Raw genomic sequence first — 27,213 nt, forward strand, 5'->3', positions numbered from 1 at the left:
AGCATGCAGCCCTTTGCGGGCTTGGTGAAGGCCCTGAACCCAGCCTAAGGGACACCTTAGAAGCAAAGCTGCAACCCAGCTGTCATCTGAAGCATTACACAAGTTGCCTCAGTTGGCAGGCACCAAAAGTAAGGGCAATCTCAGTTCAACAGCTCTGACTCTCCAAGTGGTTCCCTTGTTGGCTGTGCTCTGAATTTCACTTTGGGTTCAGGCTGTGCTCTAACCTGGTTTTTGGCATAAAATTATGCCAAAACCTGGTTTAGTACAGCAATGACTAAGAAAGCTCCAGGAATCTTAAGCCCTCCAACAACACCAGATTGAGTCTCCAATCTGTAAAATGATTTAAGGCCAGTTTTTCAAGCCTGATGAAAGGCAGTACATAAAAGGAGTTATAGTACTGCCCTCAGTGACATAACAAATAGACAAGCTGATCATAGCAGCCAATGGCTACAGGGAGGTGCTGGCTCCCAGACTCACTGCACCCAGGATATGGCTCCCTTCCCACTGTAAACCAGCAAAGAGGCTGCAGAAGCCAACTCTGGAGACTGGGACAGGGCTGACATGAACATAAACAGGCCAAGCTTACACACTCAGCAGAGAGCATTCCTGACCTGGGTAGCTCCAAACTGTGGGCAACACTGCACCAAGCAATACATTGCACTGTGCCCTCATGTTAACCCAGATCCAGCTGTCACTGCTGGCCACCCAGGTCTGTACACTCATCTTCTAAAGCCTCGCCTGCAGCAACCCAAGACAAGCTCTCTCTCCCGTGACGCTGAACTAGTTTGATAAATGTAGTACTTGCAGAGAATCTGGCATCAATGAAAGCATTTTTAGTAGTAAAGGGATTTGAGGGTGCCTGAACAGGTTTTTGGCATTGCTACTGGTGTCTTTAAAAATCCAAGCATTGATGAAAAGGGAACTGCATCATCTCAAATGCTCTTTGAAGACTGAATGGGTCATTCTCCAGTTCTCGCTTCTTTAATTTAGAAATTTTCCTTTTTTTTTTTTTTTTCCCTTCTTTCTTTTTTTTTTATCATAAATTCGGGCCCCAGCCCTGAGGAAAGTTTGTATGTCTGTGCCCTCCTAGAAGGGTAGAAAAGTATTTGTAGGGAAAACAAGAATGCTGTGAATCATAGGACAGGACTTGAACATTGCAGGTTTTTCCTTCAACCTGAGCTTCAAAGCACTATCAGCTGCAAGCAAAATCAGATGGAACCATACAGCATGAGCTGGAACCTATCACAATGAACTAAGAAATACAGCGTATGAGCATTTTCTACTCCTTTTTTAGAGCTTCGTATACACAAGCCTAACCTTAGCCACAGTAACAAGGTTACTTGGAGCCATTTAGAAAATACTTCAAACACTAACTTCCAATTTGAAACATAGAGATGGATTTTGGTTTGTTTTTTTTCTAGAAAGGAGCCTTGTAACAGGCATCCAGTTTCCACTGATCTCCTCCTCCCTAATAAATGGAGGAGGGAAACAACCCCACACATTCTTCCTTTCTTTATTCAGTATCTGATGGGCTCCTGTGGCTGAGCTAAAGCAAATTATGTAGAAATACACATATACACATCACATGTTAAGTCGTCAAAGCAAGAAAATGGCCAGGCCTAGGGAATTTTTTTTTTCTGACAAAAAAGGAAAGAAACACTGTTCTGTATGCACCACTGTGGCACATAATGCAGTGTGACAGGTCATTTCATGCATCATTTAACTCTTTGCACTGTGAAGTGGCATGCCACAATAAAGATGAGTTTCTCCCCCACTCCTAAATGCTGCAAAGTAGGGGTAAAGCAGAGCAGCTTGTAAATTACAGGAGAAAGAGACAACCCTATTAATCACACTCAAGAGATAGTATTTTTAGCTCCCGTCCATTTCCACATGAAGAGTCAACTTATTTTTATGTATTTACTCAAAATAAAGAAATAAAAGTATAAGAGCAGAGACACAGACAGATAAATAAATTGCCAGCCAGAATTTAAAGGTAACCACTGAGGAAGAAAATGTTTTTGTCTGAATTTTAGAACAAAGAGAAGGCAGCTTTGTAAAGAATTGTTTGCTGGATAGTAAAAAGAATGTAGATTTGAAATGTTTTGCATTTTCTTCCACTAACTGTATCTTTTCTTTGTATAGCATACATACAAATTTCAATGTATTTTAAAATAACCAGTTGATTTGTGATCACACAAACAAGCAGCACTGGATAACGAAGACCTTAGTTACCCACGCAGGGACAAAGCTGGAGCATTCAGCACAGCGCACCCATCTACAGAGGCACTGTGAAGGAGCTCTCAACACTGAAGGGAAGCCCACAGAAATCCAGGTCCTCAACTTCATTTCACAGCATTCTACTGAGCAGTGCTTAATTGAAAAGCTGGAACTGTGGAGGTAGGTATTAGTGAGAATGTGAGATAAATCTGAGCATTAGACACTACACCGTCTGACCAGAACTATCTTAATTCAGGAATTTATTCAAATATGGTAAATTATACTAATGGGCCACTTTGCACAACCTATAAGACTCAGAGCCTCTTGAATTGAGCTACTCAACTGCTTTCACCCTCAACTTTTGATAGCAGCTATTGCTATAATGCTAAAACAAACAAATACCAACTAAAACAAACCAACAAAACCACAACCAAAACTCATAAAAATCACCAAAACACCAAATAAAGAAATCACAGGCATCCTTCAAATGGATTCTTCCTATGGATTTCTTGTTTCCTGGTAGGGAAGAACAACATCCACGAGCAACGGTACCGTGCTCATTATACAAACAATTTTGCTCAGCACAGCAATGGTTTCTGCTTATAGAATACTGTTTGATGAAGGAAAAGAAGATTTAAATGCTGATGTGATTTCATTCACATCAGTTCCCCGGAAGTGGTCTCTGGGACATCTTTTATACTGCAGTTAGAACTGTGTTATGCTGAAAGGTACAACTGTTAAACATTCAATTATGTTGTAAAAGTGAGGGGCGTTTTAAATTGTCAAACATTATACATGAGACAGACAAGGTACTTGGTTGTACTTCATGTCTAATGCATGGGAGCCTGGCAACAAATGACAAAGTGAGCATAACTTAAGTTTTAAGCGTGAGTTACAATAATATAAATCACATATAATATGAAAAATAAGTCTCCTTAATGCTACCTCACCTAAGAATAATCGCTTTTTACCCATATATTCGATCTTAAAGAAACAAGTGAAAAAATAGTTCTGCAGTGGTGGGATTTGTACTTGTGCAAAACAGAATAACTTGCAGCAGAACACCTTCACCTCCAACCGCCCTGCTTGGCAGCCCTCTGCCCCATGTCCCCAGGTCCTGACCTCAGGACTCCTCAAGTCCCACCTGGGGAGGTTAGCAAAGAGCTCAAGCATAGGCAGCTCCAAGGGGTAAGTGCTAGATGCACTGAAGCAGAATGTCACATGCAAGGTGTGCCATCTCCATCTTTCATCACATCAGAATCAGTTGAGTGGCTCAGTGATTAGAAAAGCAAACATGAAGTTCATGACTGTTTCCTCCTAGACTGCTAACACTCAGGTTGAAAGTGGTGTTACAGCAGTAAATGGCAGACAAATATTTCCACGGAGTAGAAGGTGGAGGCACTTCATCAGTTACATAGCAAGCCCTGGGCTGCCTGTATTTAACAGAGAGACAAATGGCCAAGCTCTAAGTGTAGCTAGGCAAGCTCAAAACATTTATTATGTTTGGGAAGCTTACAATGGCATTGGTCTTTGTCTATTAGCAGAGTGGATTAGCACAGATAAACAACCCCATTACGGTTAACTACTGTCAGCGTTTGTTCCATACATTAGTTGACCTGAAAGCAGAGGTCAGGCAAAGATGTTTAAAAAATATAAAGATGTGATGAATATTTTTCAGCTTTTTTTTCCCCAATAGGCTTCCAAGCCTATCGATTTATTCATACTTTTCAGATAAATCAGTAAGAAGCTTTGCAATAAGCTTTAGTACCTATTTAGAGTTGTTCATTAACTCTTTCCTTCCACCACTTGCTTTCTGCAATCTAATAGAGGTTATCTTTACACTATAGCACTTCTCTCGTTCTGACACATTTTCTATATAATATAGTGTCATGTTAAAAAGGCAGAAAAATTTGGCAGAAAATGAACTCCTATGCATTCCAGCTTGTTCTCAGATATTAGAGGGGCTGGGCTTAGATGCCAGGTGATCTCCAGCTAAGTACTGAAAGTCTGGCTGCATTCAATGTATGAAATACCATGATTACATATTCCCTAGCAGTGCACTACCTGTTCATCTAGGTGCATTGAAGTGGGCTCTCACAACAGCCCTTAAGGAATTTGGCTTTAGTTAATGAGAACACATGGTTAGATTACAGTTTATTAAAGCAAAAGGAATAGATTCTTTTGGACTGCAGGTGACAAACACTATTTGTAAGAGCATATGAGGTTAACCAAGAACATGAATAATACAGGCAGCTACAATTGCTCTAAATGACAGAACAGCTATGAAGATTTCTAAGTTTCTGAGGAAGCACTCAGAGTAATGGAGTGTGCAAATCTCACTCAAACATCCCTGTGGGAGGAGAGAAAGAGATGCTCAGCCTGTTGGCTTGTCCCAGAAGTCATCTGTGTCTTCCTGACTGATCTATGATGATTTCTTTACTTACATTCCTTCTCCATTAGGCCATTTTAATACTGTTTTCTTACTTCCAGAAGGAACTTGAATGACACTAGTCAAACATACCTTTGCTTCGTAAAGCTTACTCAGAGAACATGGTTCTGACAGAAGGGTGGAGAACTACTGACTCAGGGCAACACAACTGCAGATCGTCAGTTCCATAGAAACCCCCAGGCTCTCACCTCTGCAATACGACCACACAGCCTGGTCATGTGTATATTTACACTCCTCTCCCTCCTCCGTGCTGTATCTCAGATTCAGCATGCCAAGCTCCTCTGGTACTGTTAACAATCTAAGGTTTGCGGGTTTTACATTGTTTAGGGATCAGTCACAAAACACATTATCCACTTCATACCGACTTCATTCCACACTGGAGGTTCACCTTCTGTCAAGAGGTGAGCATTTCATTAATCTACCTCCAACAAATATTCCATGTAATCCACCCCAATTCGACAGACAATCAAGCATCAAAATATTTAGAAGGAACCTGCTCCAACAGGTTTCATATCTTCAGTAGAAATCTTCAATGAAAAGTAACTGGAATTAGACACCTACCCCCACCTAACATACAACCCCAATTGACACAAGCTCAAAGGCAGGAAATTTAGGTCTGCATAAATCTTACTTAAACAGGATGGCAGGAGTGGTAGCAGAGAATACCAACATATTTGCCATCAGTTTGGCACCATCTTGCTTTTCTTTTTTTTTTTTTTTAAAAAAAAATATCTAGAAGACCATTGAAATATTACAAAGGAAAAAAACAGCTACTGAGTAAGTGGACAAAGAAGGAAAAAGAAAATCTACAAGATCTCTTTGGTTTCGTTGCTACCATCAAGTGACCCCCATTAGTGCCAGGAAGTAGGCATGAAAAGAAACAAGACCTGATCAGCAGCTTGGGCTGCATGCTGGTCTGTGCACCTGCCTCAGCTCAGCAGTGCATAAGGGCACGGCAGGAGCAGGGTGAGAGGGGATGGTGGAAAGGCATCAATAATACATGTTTGAACAGTCAGGGGAGAGGAAAGGGAATGCATGCAGTCTGCCAACTTCAAAGCATTCCGGTCCATTTCTGAGTGTGGCAACTCCCTCTCTTTCCTGGTTTATTCCTAGACTATTTCCTGAGCAGCTCTCCAACACACTCACAAAGAGAAGGGGTAGCAGTTTCAGTCAGAAATTCAATGAGTTTTTCCCTGTAGGGAGTTTTGATTGCATTCCCACAGTTACCAAAATTTGATGACCAAAACATAGGCTGCTATCAGGTTTGCAGAACAGGCAGGACCTTTCCAAATACTAAACAGTTATTCACTAAGATGACAGGCTCACTACCACTCAACATTAGTTCAGACATTTTTGTATCTACTCACACTCTCCTGCATCCAGACTCAGTGCTCCCTGAGTGCAGCAGTAGTAATTTCCTCAGTCTTCCTAGGACTGAGAGTTAGCACACTTGAGCATGGAGTTCGGTCACACATGATCACAGTATTGGCAATCTCTGCTGTCTAATTTATCCTGAAGGTTTAACGCTCATTTTCTTGGTATTTTTATTTACTGTTGCTCAGCCTTCTTAGACCGCTGCCCTGCCTGCCAGCAAATGAGCCATTTATCACAGTGTCCTACAAAAATTATCTTCCTAGTTCTGTGTCATTTCACATTGATGGGAGTTTCAATGAGAATTTGGCTGTGGCATTTTTCTTTATAAAAATCCCACAAAATATTCTAGGAAATGATTCTTTTACCTACTAAAAAGAGTGAAAAAGTGACTCAATGATTACAGCCTCAGATCTACCATTGCTTGCATTCATAGCTGAAAAAATCAGTTATTTTTATTAGTTTGTTCATAAGCATTTTAATTAAAACATAACAATCACAGCACTGAAATTGTGTACATTTCCTGCTCTTTCTAGCTCTGTCTCAACATAGTTTAACCTTTCACTGCAGAAAATTCCATATTAATTTCTTCATAAAACAGTGACAAAAAGTTAATTAGACATTTAGAGTTTGAATATTGCCCAGCTGAATACAGCAGTTTAGAGGATCTGTGACAAGCAGGAAGCAGGGATACACCCATGGAAAAACACTGAACTACACTGGTTACCACTGCTAGCTCTAATCTGGCTGGTGATAGTCTTTGAACCAACACTGCTATGCTCTCTGCATTTGGAAATACACAAGTGGAATTGCCCATAATTCTCATTACCCTGAATCATTTTTTGGCTTTTTTGTTACTACAGCTTTCTCTAGATTTCATGTGCTACTTAGAACTACTTCAATGACTTTTCACTCATTTAAGAGCACAACATAAAACCTGGCACCTCATCTGAATGATGCTATGGGCAAATCTAGGCATGCCCTATTTGCTGAGTTCAAAACAAATGAGTCTTTTAGTGACGTATATGTGGGGGCTCATAATTTTACAGCTCTGTACAAAGCCTAAGTGGAAATATTAGAAAAAAAGCCAGAATAAAATTTCAGTCCTTTTAGATAGAGCCCTCTGATCATCCATTGGGAATAAACTAAACTAGCATAAAATATTTTCTCCCCTCATTTGAGGTCACAGCGAGACACCTGCATAACAGCAGACATACACAGAGATGAGCGTGCTGCCTCAGGGGGACACTAAGAGACACTGCTTCAGAGAAATCTGGGACAAGTTTCTTTAAAAGCCCGTACTTAGCCTCCAATACCTGCATTCGGAGCCTTGTCATTGCTTTGCATGCTAGTTCTTCATCAGAATTCCTTTCTGCAGAGTGCAAAATGAAAATCCCCTATCCCTGCAGTCTATTCAGCCAACCAGCTGTGATGGCTGTGGGCAAATGGGGATGGCACTACAGCCCCAGTGCCTTCTTCACTGTCTGAAGCAGGGCAAACAGCTTCCCAGGCAACCTCTGGATTGTTATACTGTCCCTCACTGCATGCTGTGGAGGGATCAATCTTCCTCTCCATCTTTCTGCACATAGAAGGAGTGTAATCTGGTCCCTTAAACCAGTAGTAGCTCTCCTGGAAGACCTCAGTAAATTGTAAAAAATGTGTCTTAGAAAAAGCTGTAGACTCAGAGCACCATGTTTTCATCAATTTCTATTTACATAGAAAAAATAAAGAGAAAAACTTTACACAATTAAGATAACTTGTGATTACAGAATCATGTTACTAGACATGGCTTTATACAAATATCTGCTGCTTATACTGCATCAAATTGAATTTATGAAATGAGTCTATGAGCATAAGGCATAAGTAAACTACAAATACAAAAACAGCTCTTACTACTAATATCCCCTGGAGACAAAAACAATTAGTCCTGCGATATTTTTAATTGCATTTCCCATGAGCCCTGGATTTTTGCTGTCATTAACAAGGTGGGAAAGCACAAAACTGTGATTTGGGAAAAGAGAGTTGCCTTACAGACCCGTTGACATCTAAGTATGAAACAGTCAATGACTTTTCTACAGCTGGGTGAAAGGTTAAGCAGAAATAAACCTCATTCCCACAACAGGCAAGCTGGGGAATCACAGATTGGCTGTGCCACATCCTTGGACCTGCTCAAGCCTACTACATGGTGTCATGGTTTTGTAATTTTGTAATTTTGCTATCAGTATTCCACATCATAACATCATGTAAAGTATGGATACTTCTATTGAATGTGCAGTCCACAGAAGAAGACTACATATCCCAGAGAACAACAGGGTTAATGATAAGTCACGGGACCAGGACTCTATATAATCTCGTTCCTAGGCTGGAGTGCCCTCCTTCTTCTCTCGAACTTCTCGGAGAGTGGGAAGCGTTCCAGCCGTGTCGCCTAGAGTTCACAGTAGGCCTCTCGGTTTTCGGGGACTCTCTCTCTCTGTTTCGTTCAATTTGTTAGCCTCAATTATATTATATTGTGTTATCTTGTATTTCGGTATCATATTTAGTAAAATAAGTTTTTCCTCCTTAGATTGTCGCTGTTTTATCCCACTCCCTTTTTCCCCCTCCTTTCCGGGCCCCGGGGGGGGGGCCCACAGGGTGGCTTCCCCTGTCACGGGCATAGGTAAATCTAAGTAACCCGTGACACATGGATTCACATGGAGGATGTGAGTTAGATTCACAGATGCACATGGAATGGGTACTAGAAACATGCATCTTCCCACAGACACAGTGAGCAAAATGGTGCCTATCTAGTCAAGCAAATTATCCTTAATTAGAAGCACACCTTTCATTAGGTTCTGTAGAAGGAAAATTCCATTTGCACTTAATGTGAAGGCTTTTCTACATTTCTTAATTAGCAGCTACAATTCCAGCTATTGAAACCTAAATATCTTCTTCCCACGCTTCTGCAATGGAGGTCATGAAGCTCAGCTGCCAAACACACGCAGCCAGGCTTCCACAAGATCTCTCCAGAGATGAACACAGTGAGGAAACCCAGAGCTCATTCCCAACATTGCAGCAATCTTCCAGCTACACCCGTAGTTCTCATCATCCCAGGCCACAACAGGGTATGGCCATTAGCATTTCTCTTTTCATACAGGACACTCTAGAAACACCAGCACGTGAGCAGTGGCTCACCAACAGCCAGTTAACTCCAGCTGTAAAGCAGCACAAACCCCCAGTTTAGTAACCCAAAAGACTCAGAAGGCTGCATAAGGCCAAGGCAGAGCAGACATGCCTGCAGTGTACAACACTTCATCTCTCCTCTCCTTCTGAAGGATGCTGGTCAGTAGAAGGAGGCTCACAATAAAGGCTACAGAAGCCATCCCAACAGCTCTGGTTCTTTCTCTCCACGGTGAAATCGTAGGAGGCAATTAAATTTGCATATGTATTGAGTAAAACATGAGTTTTCAAAGTAATACAACACATACAATGGACCTTTCCTCACTGTACAGTTTTCAGATGCTGCTTCTGTTTGTTTTAAATGAGACTTTAAACTCAGATGTACAACAAAACACAGGTTACTACAAAACAAAGGTTACTACAAAACTATAGCTCATTTGGCCACAGTATGTTTTTAAACTACTCAGAAACCTGATAAAAAGAAAAGCTACTTTACAGTTTTCTAAGTACAGTACACATATCTGTAAAAAAAAACTATCAACTGAAGAAGTACCCTGTCCTGTGGTAGCAATGACCTAAGCAAGTGTGGATCACTGGGTTGTTTATTGCTGGCAATATTCACCACAACTGAGTAGAACAAATGAAACAAAGCTCTTGTCCTCTGCTGGAATTCTACTCAGCATGCTTCAGAAGCTTGGAAGCACAAGGCAAGCCTATGCCAATGCTTGCATCCAAGTCAGCTTGGTCTACCAGGGTTCCTCTCGCTCTGCAGTTATAGCAACTGAACCACATAGACTTAACAATGATTTCTCGTCGTTTCAGAGCACAAGACAAAACTCACATCAAGTTTACTCTGTAATGCTCATCAACACCTTCTCCTGCCCTGGCACTGCTTTCCCTGTAAGTGGTCAATACATTACTCATCCATTTTCATTGCAGCAGCCACTGGTCACAAATAACAAAGCAAGCATGAGTGCACATTTTGAGGAGTGCTATGCTGCTTCATTTTGTTGCCAGCATAAATTTCAGCATCAGTTTTTTCCTGGACACCTCCACTATCACAAGTACAGTGCTCTGTCATTCTCAATATGTATAATTCCACAACAACACAATATGTGTGTTCAAGCCAATTGGCTAAAAAGAGTAGTTTATATCCCTTTCCTCTGCTCCTCCCACGTTAATCTGCATTGTGTCCTCTACCACAGCGCTGCATAACTGGATGCCAGCAGAGAGATTTATGGCCAGCGATAAGCTCTGCTGCAGATCAGAGCTGAGTTATGTTGGCAGATCATTTTGGCAGTCTGAGCCGGAATAAGAGCATGGCACAACAACTGAGGCACAGCCACGTATACGTTTGGGTGCTTGGTGATGGCCAGGAGGCCTGAGACCAAAATAGCATGAGGAGCAGTTAAAATGAGGATCAAGCTGCACTGGCAGAGCTGTGAAGGAAAGTTTTCGTATAGACTGCCTACACTGTGTCTGACTCAGAGCTCTTGGTCACATTTGTATGAATAACACAATTCATCACAAGTGCAACTGCTTGAGGAACAATGTTGGTGTGGCCGGGTCTATTCAAACAGCTTAAGCAACTCTCCCCTCTACAAATTATTTTGGGATGAATGTACTGTTTGCAATACCTGCAATACGCTTCACTTTCAGCTATTACAAGTGGCATATTGAGAGGTATTAAAAAATACATTATTATGGTCCTTCAACTGCTGCACCTAAATAAAAATGAAACAGCAAAGTACAGCAAAAGCCCAAGCTGTTCTGCACAGCATGCTTCCCTGATCTATTATTCTCCAAGATCGTTCTGAGTACCTTTTTCAACCAATCAGTAAAATTTACATTTACTAACGAGCCCTAGACACACATCAGCAACAAGCAGAAGAAAAGACCCTGCTGGGAAGCAACCAAATTAAAAGGGTTTGGTGAGAGCAGGGCAGGCAGTGGTGGGAGGTGAGGGGTGGGAGGTGAGGGCTGCCCAGCAGGGAGCCAGGCTGTCCTTCGGGTGAGGGGCAGGAGCTGGAGCACAGGTACTGGACCATCAGTCTCAATAGTCATTTAAATTCATTAAGGAACATGCGGTTGGACTTCTCATGATCTTCCTGAGGTTTTGGAGAAAAGCCTTCTATACGTGCAAAGCACTGTTAAATTGTTTCTGATTGGGGATCACAGACTTCAGGCAAATCCTGCTCAGTCCCAGTGGTTCAGCTTGCGTGATCTCAGCTCCCCCAAATCTCTCTCTAGCAAAGCATACCTCCATTTCTCTAAAAGAAACCCTAAAGCAGGATGCTCTCCCACACCTTTAAAACTGATAACTTGTCAAATCACTCAGTCCCACAGTTACTGTGTCTGTGAAACCAAAGTGACAGCTTTACTCTGCCCCTTATACAAAAGTGAAAAGCTGACAGGATTTTTGCTGTTTTCAACCACGGAACAGGATTCAGCTGGGCTATGCTAGATTTTAGAAGGAAGAGACAGGAAGACAGACAATGCCTGAAAAGCTTATTTGCACAGTCTTTTAATAATGACAGCTCTCATCCATGCTGTTTCATTAAGCAGTAACTAGATACTTAGCACCAGCTACTGTACAAGATGATTCCAGGGGATATGGCTACTACGTAGTAATCAAACCCACGGGATTAGAAGCAGTCTGCTGAGCCTAATGCTTTAACATCCTAGAATAATTTATCTTCTCATGATAACCATATTTTCTCTAATGTATTATTACTTTTATGTTAATGGGACCCTTACAGCATGAAAAGCCTGTCACACCCAGCACCACACTGCTGTTATTTCCTGTATATATACCACTCGCTGTCATCAATGCCTGTTCTTGAGCCTTTTTAGCTGTTGACCCAATTTAATGCCTTGCTGGAGATCATCTTCCCAGCCATAATTAAAGTAAAAAGGGAGCTCACAATAAATGCATACCTCCAGTGCCCATGACATCTGTTAATTCTACTCTCAGTGTACGTGCTTGCTTGCTACAAGCATTCCAAGAAGACACATGCTTAGGAGCATAAATTCAGTCATCCCAGTAAAATTTATATCAGAATAAACATTTAGATCCCAGCCAAAAAAAACCTCAGCTAATCCTTCAGATAGTATTTCGCAGCACCATATGTGTTCAGGAAGGATCATGGGCTGCATAGTAATTTGTAGTGTTACTCACAGCACTGCAATCAAACTTTACCTCAGCAAGGCAATCAATTTAACCCAATTTGGTTGCTCTCAGAGCTTGACAAGTTGAAGCAAAAACAAACCCTGTCTACAATGTGGTAATTAGCAACACACATCAGCATAAAAGAGCTCCTGCATTACATCCATTGTCAGATAAGTTTAGCTGAATAATCTTCAAGTAATAGTCAAATTCCTGCCAAATAAGACATGTTTTCAGGTGCTTTCCCACATATTTTCAAATATCTACAACTCAGATACACATAAGAAATAGACAGTGCTGATGATCTTCTGGCTGACTCTGTAAGTGATAATTCCTAGCATCAGAGCAGGTATCTCCAAGCACTCAAAGCCTTGTAAACAGGCTGTTACTAGTTGACTACTGCCCAGCACCTCCTAAAAAAGGAAACAAGAATTAAGGGGAAAAGGAAACCACGTTAACAATGCAAAGATGGATCTCCTTACCTCGTGCTGTGTGTACATAGGGGAATATCACTCACTTTTCCACTGTTCAAATATTTCCATGCCCATACCAACCTATTGGAACCCAAATTTGATATCACAGTGATCCTTAGGATTTTGTAGATAGCACACCAGGCACCTGTTCATGCTGGCCATATGCAAGGGAAGGTACAAATTTCCTTCTGCGGCAACTGAGGGAATGCTTCTCAGAGTGCTTTTTGATGCACCAATAATTACAGTGGCAGAATGAGCAGACACAGATTGCTCATCATGAAAAAGAAAACAGGTAAGAGGAACTTTGTTTCCTCAGACCTGACAGAGAACGCAGAAGTTTTATCATGCCCTTCTCCTTTCTCATGTGAGGATAAGGGACTCCTTGTATCTTGAAATACAAGACTTAAAATCATAAACTGTTATTAAATTATAACTGTATTTCTCTCCAACTTTCTCTCATCCTACCGATCTTGCTTTTAAATGCAACAGTGGGGACCACATTCTTGAAGTATATTACACCTGGAGGTGTAATAATTAATGTAATAGGGATGAGCAATCAGAGTAGGGTTTCTTGAAGCCCACACACTTGGCAGTTGATTCTCACTTTAAGAGCTAGACACAATAAAGGGGATTGATTGAAGCTCCTTCCTAAGGTGCATTCAAAGATGCTTCTTACTCTTCAAGAACAAGAAAAAACAACAAAAGAGTGCAAAGTGAAATGGAAGTAAGAAAAGGAGAACTTTCCATAGTCAGCAAAGAAGTGGTAGAGACCAGAGATGACATCCATCACAGTGGCTTGAGGAAGGAGGGAGCAGAGGCTGTCACACAGTACCGCAGCATCACAGCAGCAGCATCCTTCATAACCCAGGAGCTGTTGTACATCATCAAAACACCATGGCTACACATCATGACAATTCACTGTCACCAGGATTCAGCGGTTCTCCAGTCACTAGCAAGAGGTATTATACCGTTTTCAGGCAGTACAGAAAACAAGTACTGCTGTTCAATAAAACTGCAGCTATGCAATGTTGTACAAAAGGATGGCTTAATCAAATCTCATGCCTCAGGGCATAAAACAATTGCTTACAGAATGAAGAGAGCTTTTCTCTTCCCACCCCCATGCCCCCAGTATTTCACAACAGTTGTTCTTGTCTTTCTCTAAACCAGGAAAAGAAATGTTACAAATAAGGGTGTATAATACAAATAATGATAGATGATACATAAGATTACTTTGCACATACAAACTACCAGAAGGTTTTCATTTCTACTTGCATTATCCTTAGTAAAAATTAAAGTGTATTTGGAAGAGACTGAAGCTCCATAAATTATGAATGGAAAACTGGTAGATAAATGCTCTCATCTCTGCCTTTTCTACTTTTAACATACACTTCACCTGAGTTCATTCACCTAATAACTCAAATTATCTGAGAGCGATTTTGTGGTGGAATGCCAAGGTTCCAGACTTCTCCAGGCTTAGAGAGGGGCTTTCCTGAAGTTGGCGACAACCTGATCTGTGAATGACTACAGTGAGAAAGTTTGGGAAATAGTTCTTATTACCTGACTTTTCCCTCATATCCTGACTAAACTTGGTACTAAAAAAATCATTCATTAATACTTAGATGATATTTCTTTACTGTAAATATCTTGGGACTCAGTACTGCAAGGCTCTCGTGTAATGAATGATAAATTGCGCAGTAACACTGCAGCTGCAAAGAAAATGAGAGCACCTGAAAGCTATTTACAACTGCCTCAAAGCCTCATACCAGAACGAGAGGTAGATAGGACCTTTGTATATATGGGAGTCCGACACTATGGCTGCTATTTAATAGATGCAGAAGTTTTTCTAAGTATAAAACAAGTTACTTTTGGTATAGGCTCAAAAATTGTGGTTGAGTTGCCAGGACTCAACTCTGGTCACTGCTACCACAGTATCACAAAACAGGTGGAGTTTAATATTTTTTCAATATTTAAAAAATAAATAAATAAAAATCCATTATCATCTTTATTAGTGCGCCTTGAATCAATGTATCTATCTCCTCATGAATTCAACACTTATTAGGCACCTAATTGAGTGAGTGCCTCACATACTCTGTGCTGTTGTCATTTGACCTAGCTGGTGCCACGTTTAGAAAGAGTCTAAAATGGAAGGAATGATTCTGACTCCATTCATGCCATATTCACTGTCTCTGGTACCTCATTGATTCCAATCTTGTGTCTACATAATGCATAAGCAACTTAGGACACGTGCAGAGCGCAAGCAGGGATACCAGTGCTTATTCTACACTGAGATCTCTGGGATTTTTGTTCAGTCACCCATGTGTGAACATGAACAGGTAATGAGCCCTGCACCAGCCCCTGCTGTCTCAGTTCCCTGGCTCTGGGTTGACCTAGGACCTTGTTCCACTATGTATGGGTCATCATGTATGGACACAGTGCCACGCAACCTGGGGCTGTACAAGCTCTCACCAATGGTGTGCATTAACTTCAAGTGCCTGCTTAAACTCAGAATCACTTATTCCAGAGAGTTAGGCATATTACTCCTGCTCCTCAACCCAAAGATGTGATAACCACAAAAGGTCCCAGAACGAAGTCACCAAGGAAATCTTTCAGGAGGAAAGTTCTCCCACCACACAGGCTGTGGCCAAGGCTGAGCCAGCAGAGGGAACCCAAATGCCACACACTCCGGCTTCCACCCAGCAGCAGATTATAGCTCTTCAACTGCAGCACCCTGCAGCCTTCTCATCTGCGTACACTGGGAATAGCGTTTTGGTTTTGGAGGTTTCCTCTCCCTTCCCTTCTCCCCTTCCCCCCTTCTTTTTTTGGCCAACGAGACAAGCCTTTCTGGCACAAAAAAAACCCCAAAACCATACATGTGGGAATTTGTCCCTCACTGCCTGAGAATTTCTTCTACTCAAATGTTTGGGGAAAGCTGCAGCGTCTTTCCCATGAGTTTTCTGGCACCCTACTTAAATCCCTTTTCAGCATCTTTAAGTAAATTTGCATGTGAAAAAAATAGACTACCCTAAGACAATTACAATGTCAACTGAAACTGATTGAGAAGCTCCTGCACTGCAGAGCGTTGGGGAATTTAATTAAAATGGACAGTGAGAACTCTGTGGGCAAATGAACACTCTGGAAAGACTTTGGTAAGCCTGAAAAATCACTATTTTTTTCCCCCTTCCTTGTGTTATATAGCATTTGTGGGAGAGAGCAATTAGCTTCCAGCTTAAGCTAAACACACTCCGCCACACACCATTTCCTTCCTGTTGGACTGCCCACAGCCACTTTCCACACATACTTTCAAGAAGAGCACATCTGCATCAGCTCCTCCACAGATGCGAGCACTTGGTGGATGCTCCAGAGTGATGAATGCAGCAGACATACATGGAAAAAACACAAGTCAGAGGAACCCTGCATTGAATCAGACCATTGCAGATCTGAAGACCGACTCGGCATACATTTATCCCATCCACTACCTTAATTATTAAAACATGATGAATTCTCCTTCAGCCTTCTCTTCTTCATGTGAGTGGCAAAAATAATTGCTGGCTACTCTGACATGGTTCTCTGTCAGGAATCTGTAATTCCCTTTTGCCCTGGTTCAGCTGCTGAACCAGATAACACACTACTGACAACAGGTGTCATCAGAGGGTAGGATAATGGGTGATGAAAATACTCCCAAGGACAAATTGTGTGCTGCTGGATTTCAGAAACTTCAGAGAGGTCACATCTTTCCCTCCCAAAATAAAGAATAAAGAAAATTTCCTGCATGGATTCAAACCCAACAGATCTTTCAGACATTCTTCACATGACTGCACAATTTGCCCAGCAGTGAGGGATGAATTCAGGGGGTTGGGAACCAGAAAATGGGAAGTTCATTCTACTAATGTTTACATGGGGAAAGTACAACCTCTCTTATTTTTAGAGCTGAAACCTGAGACCATAATTCATGACGTCAAACACTGATATAGGTTAGGCTTGGAAAGAAAAAAAATAGTCAGTTCTGGGCTTAATTTGGAAGCATATCTGACAAATTGAAAAGCAGGTCTGTGCTTCTGTGACTTATTATAGCTGGACAGAAGATTTATACGGCCTGTATTTAATTTAGATCCAAAACGAGAAGCAGTGTCACTTATAACGAGCCTTAGCTTATGAGGTATGTCCCCCATTCTCTTGCTTGTCAGGCATTTCAATTATCTCTCTTGTACTTAGTTATAAATAAAGCTGCAAGGAGATGTTCTAATCCAGGCTGTCTGCAAACACCAAGAGCGCAGAAGAACCAAGACTCATTAGTATAATAACTCAAGACTGCTGAAATCAGTAACGATATTCACATGCAGAAGAAATCAAAGTGTTTTACTACCACAAGAGTTCAGCTGTATTAACACAACCAGCAATACTCAACTCTCACTATCACCTCTGGGTTTGAACAACAGAAACTCTAGCCTGTGTGTAACAGATACTCCTGAGATTTCCAGCTGTAAAGCCAGTTGTTGGAAGCCATGAAATTTTTGCCCTTACTCTCAAAACCATGTAATTTCAGACACTGACAGCTATGCTACTATCCAAGTCATCAGACACTTGTACTAACATTTACTAACTTGGTCAGTCCTTACATTCAACATCCTTACATCCAATTTCTTTTCTTCCCCTCTCCAAAATTGATTGCCCTGCATTTAATCATATCTGAAATGTCCCTCATGCTAAGAGTATTATATGAATACTTCTTTTTACAGCATTCATAACAAGACAATGCTTTACATTTGATATAGTGTACTTACATTATTACCACTGATGTATAAGCCAGCAAATTAAATGGATGCTTCTTTGTAAACACATTCCCTGGCAAGTCAAGTGCTTTTAACACAGGAGAAGGCTTAAATACCGAATTTAACTTAAGCTAAAGGAACTTCTCCTGTCCTTCCTCACACACTCACTTAGGGCAGTCTTTTCTGACACCTGTTCTTTTTCTTTGAGCTCTTTTATCAGCTTCAAAACTTTAACTTCCATTTAAAAATAGAGTTGGACAGTTGATGACTGCAACAAGGAGACTGTCCTGATCTCCCACCACAGTATTTGTCCAGACTACTCAGGTCCCTGGAAAAGCAGCTCAAAACAGTTCAGTCGCAAACCATATTAAAAAAAAATAACGTAGTAATAATGAGCAGAGAGGATTAACTATTCTGCCTCAACCACACCCAGGAACAGATCAGCTACATTCAGCTGCACTGATTTCACTTGAGCACCTGCTTTCCATCAGCTTTCCTGGAGACTAAGTCTTTGTGTAGCAAACCAAGAACCATAAACGTGGATAATTTTAAGCTGGGCAGACAGCCATTTCTATCTAAAAGGAAATAGTGAAAGGTACAGCTGAAGACACCTACTGTTCTCATTTCTTACAACTGAAAGTCCTCATTAACATTTTGTTTTCCCGTAAGTGGAAGACAGGTTACATTTAACCTAATTCCTCCACTACAGAAAGTGACTCAGCATTTAAAAGCAACAATGCCAGCACTTTTTAAAATACCCAGTCCCTCATGCTTCTAGATATACTATCAACAAATTGTACAAGGAAACCAATACTGTTTCACTGCTAGTTTGTTTCAAATTTAAATCACCAATTAAATTCCCAAGGTAACCATCATCCTAACTACATTCTTACATCATCCTAACTACTTTCTTACAAGGAGAATATATTTGAATTTACTGTGTACTTTCCATCTGACACTGCTTTATTTACAGAATTTCATTATCTTTCCATTACAAGGTGAGAAGGGCTATTTTAATAACCTCTGGTGCTTTTGGACTCATCTCTTATGATGACTGCAATGGTATGTCCAGTCACTAGTTAAGTGCTGCAGGAGGTTACACTCACAAAACTAAAGTGTGACCAGATGCAGCAAGTAGCCAAGCCAAGGCCAAGTGAGGACTTTGTAGTTACTTAATCTTAAAAAATCTGCCTAAAACATTTCCACTGCTTATCAGCTACCAACAAATATATTGCAAGTAGACATAAATATAGATTCATTTTTAAAAACTTGGCATGATTATTTTCCTTAAGTGATGAAAATGACTATGCAAACCAGGATCATCAACTATTAACTCTCAAACCATCACCCAGGCATTAAAAATCTCTGAATTAGTAGTAAAATATATGAAGTAAACATTTCTTCCTTCTACTGATTTTGAAACCTAGAAATTCTCAGTAACAATTGTTACCACTGGAAGTATTTATCAACATAATAATGAAAACAACAAAGAAAACTGCTAGTGATTACGCTATAAATTTAATTAACAGCAATGGGAAAAAAAGGCAATTAACTCAAGTCTCACACACACAAGTAGGCAAAGCAATCCCCACCACAGCAAATCATCTTCCAGTAGCAATTACTCTAAGGGTTTTGCTCTCTAATGAGCCTTTTCAGAGTAATAGCATGGGTGAGGCTGGACAGTCCTCTGGATGTCATATCATCTTAAGACCCTCACTCAAGCTGGGCCATCTAGAGTGGTTTTGTTGGTATTTAGATTAGTTCAACTTCTTAACTGGGGGGGTGTAACACTGTAACACAATAGAAAACACAGCAATGATAGGGGAGTAGCAAAGACCTAGGCTTCTGTAAGAAAGGATATGCTCAAATACAGCAGCCATACACACAAAAACCAATGAAAGAAATCTGCCCACCCTTCAAAGGACTCAGTAATAATGCAAAGAGCTGACAGCAAATTAAAGAGTGACTAGGTGCTAAGACAATTTATATACAGAAGATACTTCACAAAGTTACAGAACGTACAGAAGTAATCTGGAAGATACAGTAATCTCCCCCAAAGAAATTTAACCTGAAAAAAATGCAATGGGAACTGCAAGAGCAGAGAGTCGCGCGGTAGAAATTAATGCAACCTTAGTAGCATTAACTTTTAAGTAAAGTTCTTGAAGCTAGTGCAGAAGAAATACAAGTGGAAGTGGTTCTCTTGTCTTTGATTAAGGTAGGGAGAAGTCAGGATGACAAAGCAGCTCTGGAGCAGAAAACAGAGCTACACCCAAATCCCACTAGCTTCCTTCTCCCAATTTAGATATCTTTTTGGTAATGCTGACTGTAGATTTGTATTCAAGAATAGCAGTCAATTCACTAGATTAAATCTGTTTTATCTTTGAGCTTGTTAGAAGATCTCAGGTAACTTGCAATGCACCGGGAGTAAGGCATCTGCAGAATAAAGAGCTAGAAATTCAGAATAATGTCTAACAATGATTTTATATAGTAAAGGAAATTGGTCTTGAAATCAGTGTGGTACATTGCTCCTGCTCATGGCTTTCATGATTCAAAATGTTACCCACAGCACCAGTGGTCCCTTACCCTCTAAGGTCCCCTCAGCACCCTAGTGTGTCTGGAGACATTGGACGGCAACATGAGACAAAAGTAAAACCTTGCACCTCCCTCTCCTGCTTCCACTGCCTTAAACTGCACTCACAGCAGACTTTGCTAATCCTTACAGTGCTCTGGTTACTCTAGGGACAGAGATGTTACAAAAAGCATCTAATGCCCATAATAATCTGTTAGACAGTCAAGCAAGCTGCTACAAATGCTGAACAAGGAGTTGACTATTTTACATTCCCAGTATTAAAAGAAGTTCTGATCCCTTGATACAAAGATTGGGTGTAGATTTTCAGTTTTCCTTTTGAGGGTAAACAATTCTCTTTTTCTACCAAGCATAAGTAAACAGTGCTTCAAAATGAGCAACTCAGTACTTGCATCACAACTTGCAGAACTTATTGTGTGTGAACCCATTTACTACTAATAATAAAAACATTACAAAGGAAAATAATGAGATGTTGTTTCCCAGCCATTTATTAAGTAAACACTCCCCAAATGTAAGAAATAATCACAGCTCCCCACTTCTTGCCATCAACAGGCCTGACTACACTCCAGCATGTCAAAATAACTATGTATCTGGAAAATACAGAAGCTTCTGCTCATTCTACATTCAGTTTAAAGGTGTATATGGGCAGTGATCTTAGCAGGTCTGCCACACACAGACTGATGGACAGATACAAGAAAGTACTTGACAGCCCCACTTCACGGTATGAGAGCTGCTTGTCCCTTGGGCTCTGCTGTAGGCAGGCTGATTTAGCCAGGAGAAATTGTTCATGAGACTGACTTTTTCTCCCAGGCAGCACTGGCCCTCCTCAGGAAAACTGGGTGAGCAGCATCACTCAGAGACATACTTACAATCAGAGCAAACTCAAGCAGCCACTGGAACACAGACACACACCCCATCCAAATCCCAGAAAAGGCCACCCACCAGATAACTGCCTGCTATTAGATGTGGCATGAGATGGGCCATTTAAAAATAAGCTCTACCTTTGGCACAAGGAGGTGAATTGCAAAAGAACCTCTGTTTACAAAGTGAAAAACATCACTAGAGTAACAGAAGCTGATTGGCAATAACGTGGACCACTTCGTTTCCAGACGGAGCTCTGACACCACCAAAAGACACAATCAGACCCTGTTCCAAAGAGCATGACCAACAGAAACTCCCACGACACCTTGAAAACAAGAAATCCTATTGACACTGACAGCACAGTCGTAACGCAGTAGTTAATATTATCTAGCAAAGAGCAAACCTTCTGGTCTAGTCATATGCCAGTGCTTTCCACAAAACAAAAACAAAAGGAAAACCTCTCAATATCCACTTCCATTCAAAGATAGAAAAAAAATACACAATTAGAAATGTACAGGGAAACACACAGCAGAGAACTCACTATACTGCTTGGTCCTCCTCCATTAAGTGTATGTAGGGGTCAAGTGTGTCTTCCAAACCCAGGAGCTTCCAAGGAGAAGGGAACACAAAGTTAAAAACTATCAGTAGACAAGAGCCTAAATCACAGAACATGCTCAGTTGAATCTGCTTTTCATAAATACCACCTATTACTTATGGCAATAATTCAGCTTACACACCACAATATTAGTCTCTGAAGATTATTTCATAGTTGCAGTTATGATCTCAATTGAAAGCTCAAAGCTGTGCCTGGAAGGTAACTAGAGACAAGGGGACCAGTAAAACCACATTACTCATGTACGCTGTCAAAATGCAAGACACAAGAGATTGTGCTTCTATTCATATTTCTTACTTAGGTCTTTTGCTTTTCTGTAGCTCTAGAATCAGTCATCGCGTAGGCATAACCATTTAGAAGAGATTTTTCTAAGTTGACCCTTATAAAACAAGTTTGCAAGATTGTATTATTTTAAATATTATTCATTAAATATGGCTTTCAGAAATCATCTGCTCTCCAAAACATTTTGCAGATAACAAGCTATAGAAATTTCCTCCTATTCAGTTTCTTGTTCAATATATGAAAACTTCAAACTAAGACTACAGTGTAAAGATAAAGCAGCAACTTTATAATGCACAGGAGGAATTTAAAAAAAACTTATTACACAAATCATTGTATTAGGCTTACACAGGCCAATCTTTTGTTTAAGGAAAGGAGATTTACATTTAACCAATGGTGAAATAGGGAAGTGGAAAATATTTGCCTGCTATAGGCCACACACAGTTATTAGACAAATCACAGTTGTGCAAAAAGCTGTGATTAATGCCATCAGTGTTCATCTCCAGGGAGGTGGGAATCCAGTGTTGCAGCTCCCAAGATCTGCAGCCCGAAGCAGCAGCACTGCCCTCATCCCTTCCTGACTCCTTCTGTAGAGCAGCCCCACACACAGTGGTTCCCAGCCACTCTGGCATCTGCATAAGCCACTCAGACCCACGGCAGACTTGAATTAACATGTAACCTGCCTGCATGAGAACAACATTTGATGAGTATGCCCCTAAGCTTCAGGCTGGCATTTGTTTGTTTATTTAATTTATTTTTTAAAGAAAGTTACCTAAAACCATTTCACTAAGCCCGAAATAGAAGAGCCAAAGCAGAGGCAAAACCACCACTGCAGGGTTCCTCAGCACTTTGACTGCTGCTGGTATTAGAAGATCACAGATGTCTTTGGATGCTACCAATGCAGTCTGATAACACTAGGCAAGGTGAGTTCACAGCACCCAGTTGTAGCCTCCACAGTTTGACAGCTCTTCAGTCTTTCTGAAAAACACAATAGTCACCTGCATTTCAGGCCACACACTTCAAAAGCAAGTCATCGATCTCCTCTCAATGACAGGATATATTAGCCTATCTTCCATTTGAGAAAGGCAATAGCGGCTTTATGCACAGACTGCTGTCTCAGTTAAAACCAACACCTAAGCAAGATGGGATTTGTTACTAGGAACAGTGGGACTTTGGCATCCTATAGTCTTCAAAAATTGATGCAAGTTCCTAGGTAATGGTGCCCATCCAAATGTTTCAACTTCATACTGTTAGCAGAAGTTGGCCTACAACCTTAATTTCATACCTCTGTAGCACCCCACCTCCTGTACAGGCACATTTGTAAGTAAAGGCACAAGAAGTGGCAGAAGACACTGTCTGGTGCTGGGTGACCTGTTGTTTCTTGAGAAACCTTTTCTTTTGGAGAGTAGTGTACAGAGGAATCATACGAAGGAGAAGACAGACCTCACTCCTCTCATGACTGGTTTGTTTCAGGGGTATCCTTCCCCTGATAAAGTTTTTGCAGTGCTAAAGACACAACCTGAAGCCACAAAGCCTTTTAAAAAATTCCTCCCTCCCTTTCTCAATCTGTTATTTGGCATCTTTTTCAGGTTGCCAAAAGAGCATCCCATTGTCCAGGTGGTTCTGCAGTAGCTGTTGCCATGGGCCCAAAACACAGCATAGAACCAAGGGCACAGCTACCAATGTGTGGAAGTACATTGGTTGGAATGTCATTCTATTTGCTGTGGCACTGGTCATACTGTTCTTCCCCTAAGGCAATACCTTTCCTCTCCTGGAATAAAAAACTACTTCCACAACCATGCAACTAGAAATTGAATATTTAATGAAGCTTACAAAAACTTCCTGCTCTAAATAGCATTTCCAGACCCAACAGACTACTTCACCCATCACTTTTGGCCCATACAGACGTCTGAGTAATCAGTCAAAAGCCTAACAAGTGCCATTAAAATGCTGATATCAAATGAGTGACAGTTGCTCTCCATTTGCAATATGCTCTATAAAATTACATGCTTTAAATTTTTTGCAGAAGAAATGGTGTGCTACTAAGCCTAGAAAATCAGATTGGTTTTGTAAATTCAGAATTAGGATTAGAATTCCAGTACAAGTACACATCCCCTATAAAAACACTTTCCAGTTTCCAGATAGATATGAAGCTACGGTAAAACATGATACTACAAAGGCCTTTACATTTTGATTTAAACTATGCACTCCTATATAAAAAGGAAGAACTTCAAATTTACAGATATTGGTGTTTTCTACTTAAGTTCATACTTAGATTCACCAAAAAAGAAATAGTACAGTTAACTCAAAATATGATGCTTTGAGAAGCACCTACCAAAAGTGGTTAGGATTTCCAAGCATCCTTCTTTTGCCTGTTACTAATCTATCCAGGAATCAGCAAAATCTCCATATGACCACACTGTGACCTGTAATTTTCAAAATAATAAAAATTAAAAAATGCTGGATAACCAACATCTCTTTCACTTCCCTCCCAAGGCAAGAGGGATAAAGGAAACTCTTGTGAGAGTGCCCCTATAGCCCTTCCTCAAGCAAAGAACAGCTTCCTTCAAGAGACTGATTCAAGACAGAGTATTAAAGCCTAGTTATACAGCATAATTTTTACACTGACACACCAGCCACCTTCTTTCACAAAATGCAGTAGAACAACAGTGAAGCAATTGAATAGATCAATACAATGGGAAAGGTGCTGCAACAGCGGTGCAATGACAGAAGGGCCAGCACAAAAGAAAGCACTAGGGAAAAAAAAAAAAAAAGAGAAGAAGATTGCTCACTCATATCTGAAGACTCCAGGTTCACAGGGTAAACTTCGCCAAGGAGGGATCTCCAAGAAAAGAACCCTCCCTGGTGGCAGTCAGCCCTTAAATGAGGTGTAAGAGAGGTGCAGCCAGGATCCACCCTTTCCAGACACACTGCTGAACTGCCTTCACCTGTGCTCCCAGGGCTGACTGGGTCCTTTCCCCAGGTGCTTAATCAGTGGTTCAGGCCATGACTCAACATTTCCCATACAAACAGCAACAACGACAGAATTAAGTACTTATGAGATGGAAAAGCTTAAATCAGTGTTTCTTTGAGAAGCAAAATGTGAGAATTCCTGTCCTAAATAAGGATTCTGTTGGCTCACCAACATCAAACTTGATTTCACTTAGAGATGTTTTACACCAAAGTTAATAGATAACTTAAATGGAAATACCATTGATTTGTACCACTGGGGCAGTGGAAACAGCCGGGAGAGGTAGAGATGAATGCTGGAGCCAGCTACTGGCATTGCAACTGAGAATATTCAAGTGCTTTATTGGATTCCTATCCCTGCTTACTTTAAGAGGAGAGAGGAAAGGAATTCACATTACTGTATCAGGCAGGTTATCAAGGTCACTGCACATTCTATGTGCACGCTTGCTGCTTCTGTCCCACTACTTCAGTGGTGGAGTCACAGCCAATGACTCACCTCATGATGCCTCAGTATGAAATGTAAGGACTAGCAGTCACTTCTTAAGTATCTGTGATGTAATTGAGCCACAGCAAGTGCCCGCATGCAGAGTTGCACTTCATTGCATCCATGTCACACATGCATTTTACTATTAAGTTGGACAGAAAAGTGGTGAGTGGTTTACCCACACACATCATGGGAATCCGTATCACAGGTAAAAATAAAGAATAAAGGAATGCTGGCCTGCACCTATAAACACTAAGAGTATTCCCATTTCTTCACTCCCTGAATCTCCAAAGTGCCTTAATCTTCAGAATTCTTTCCATTTCATCACTACCAGCTACCCCCATACAGAGACACCACTTAAATCGATAGCAAATGATTCAAAAATGTTCTTCCTGACTCATTTCCCTTGATGAGACAATCAGTCTTACTCGGAGCAATACACCAGAGTTAAACAAACACAGTTATTGACTGCAACTAAATAACAGCACACATCATAAACAGATTTGTTTTCCTCTGGATTCTTCTTATAAATAAGCAAGTCATTGCTGCTTTTCTTGATAAGATTCAGATGCCTCTGTCACTGTATTATGCCACAAGATGTGCGTGGAGATCCTGCTTTCATTGTCCTCAATAGGATGCACATGGATATGCCTGGTAGGTAACTCCATCAGTCCTTATAAGGTCTGCAGAGCATAAAAGCAGCAGGCTTTTTGACCTTCTGAAAAGGGTTCTTAGTGTACGCAACCCACCAAATGGGATACTGCGTTTATGCAGAATAAGAATGTAAGAATCTCAAGAAACAATGTCATGACAGCAAAAGGCAGCCCTCAGAGAGCAGAAAACCGATTAAGCATCTCAGATTAATAACAAGCAAACAAAAAAAGATTACAACTCATGATGGCAAGTTTTCTTGAGGGTGACTTAATTCAGTGTGTAAGAGTAGACCTGTGAGGTCACATGTGGCCATTTATTGGTATGCTAAAGTGAGGAATGTACTTTATTGCCAACTTGCTGTCAGCATTCAGATTAATGCTAATTTAACTCAAGATGTTACTAGCTTTGTTTACACAGAAGGGCAGAGGAGGGTTCCATGGCACCTGTTTCCAGTGCACGTACCAGGAGGTGTGCCAGGGAATTGGAATTAGGCTACGCTGCTATGGCGTTCACTACATTCATTATCCTTGAAAAGGAGCAAGCACACAGTGATTTCATAGAATCACGTCACAGAATCATAAAATGGCCTGGGTTGAAAAAGACCACAGTCATCATCCATTTTCAGCCCCCCTGCTACATGCAGGGTCACCAACCCACCAGACCAGGCTGCCCAAAGCCACATCCAGCCTGGCTCTGTATGCCTCCAGGGATGGGGCATCCACAGCCTCTTTGGGTACACACGGAGTGAGAATGACCATCACTACCTGTTGACCTCTGGTGCTAGGGACATCTGGATTGCAATAATGTGCAGGGCTTATAGCTCTGTGGTTATTTACACCCACGTGCTAAAAACAAGTTATTTCAGTAGGAAGCATTTGTTGAGCGTCAGGCTGACTTGTTCTGCAATCAGCAGCACAGAAGAGGAAATCCCTGACTAACTGATTAGCAGTTTTCCCTTCCTGTGCACCGCAGGCTTACTTACCTCATTACGGCAGAGGTTCTGAATCTCAGAGACAGGCAGGCAAAGCTGCATGAGCTGGTCTGCTTTCAGTGAGCCAAGTACATTGAATTACCTAATCTCAGAAGTGTTAGTAATATGGTAGTACTTTGCTTCCAGAGTACTTTACAGCTGCAGAAATCAAAACACTTCACAAAGACGCACGT

At 41.0% G+C, this 27,213-nt stretch overlaps 1 protein-coding gene across 9 annotated transcripts in view; it reads right to left on the minus strand.

The window, feature by feature from the left end:
• Positions 1–27,213, minus strand: part of RGS6 (regulator of G protein signaling 6) — a 211,901-nt gene that overhangs the window by 85,597 nt on the left and 99,091 nt on the right. The window contains exons 2-3 of one of the 9 annotated variants that reach the window (XM_015864657.2): positions 24,277–24,367; positions 21,591–21,655 (exon numbers count right to left, since the gene is read on the minus strand). The exons of 7 other annotated variants lie outside the window; for them this stretch is intronic. The gene's annotated coding sequence lies outside the window, so the exon portion shown is untranslated. The remainder of the gene's footprint in view (positions 1–21,590; positions 21,656–24,276; positions 24,368–27,213) is intronic. One more of the 9 variants, XM_015864658.2, reaches the window with a different exon arrangement.

This window comes from Coturnix japonica, chromosome 5, assembly GCF_001577835.2.
Source record: "Coturnix japonica isolate 7356 chromosome 5, Coturnix japonica 2.1, whole genome shotgun sequence".
NCBI lineage: Eukaryota > Metazoa > Chordata > Aves > Galliformes > Phasianidae > Coturnix > Coturnix japonica.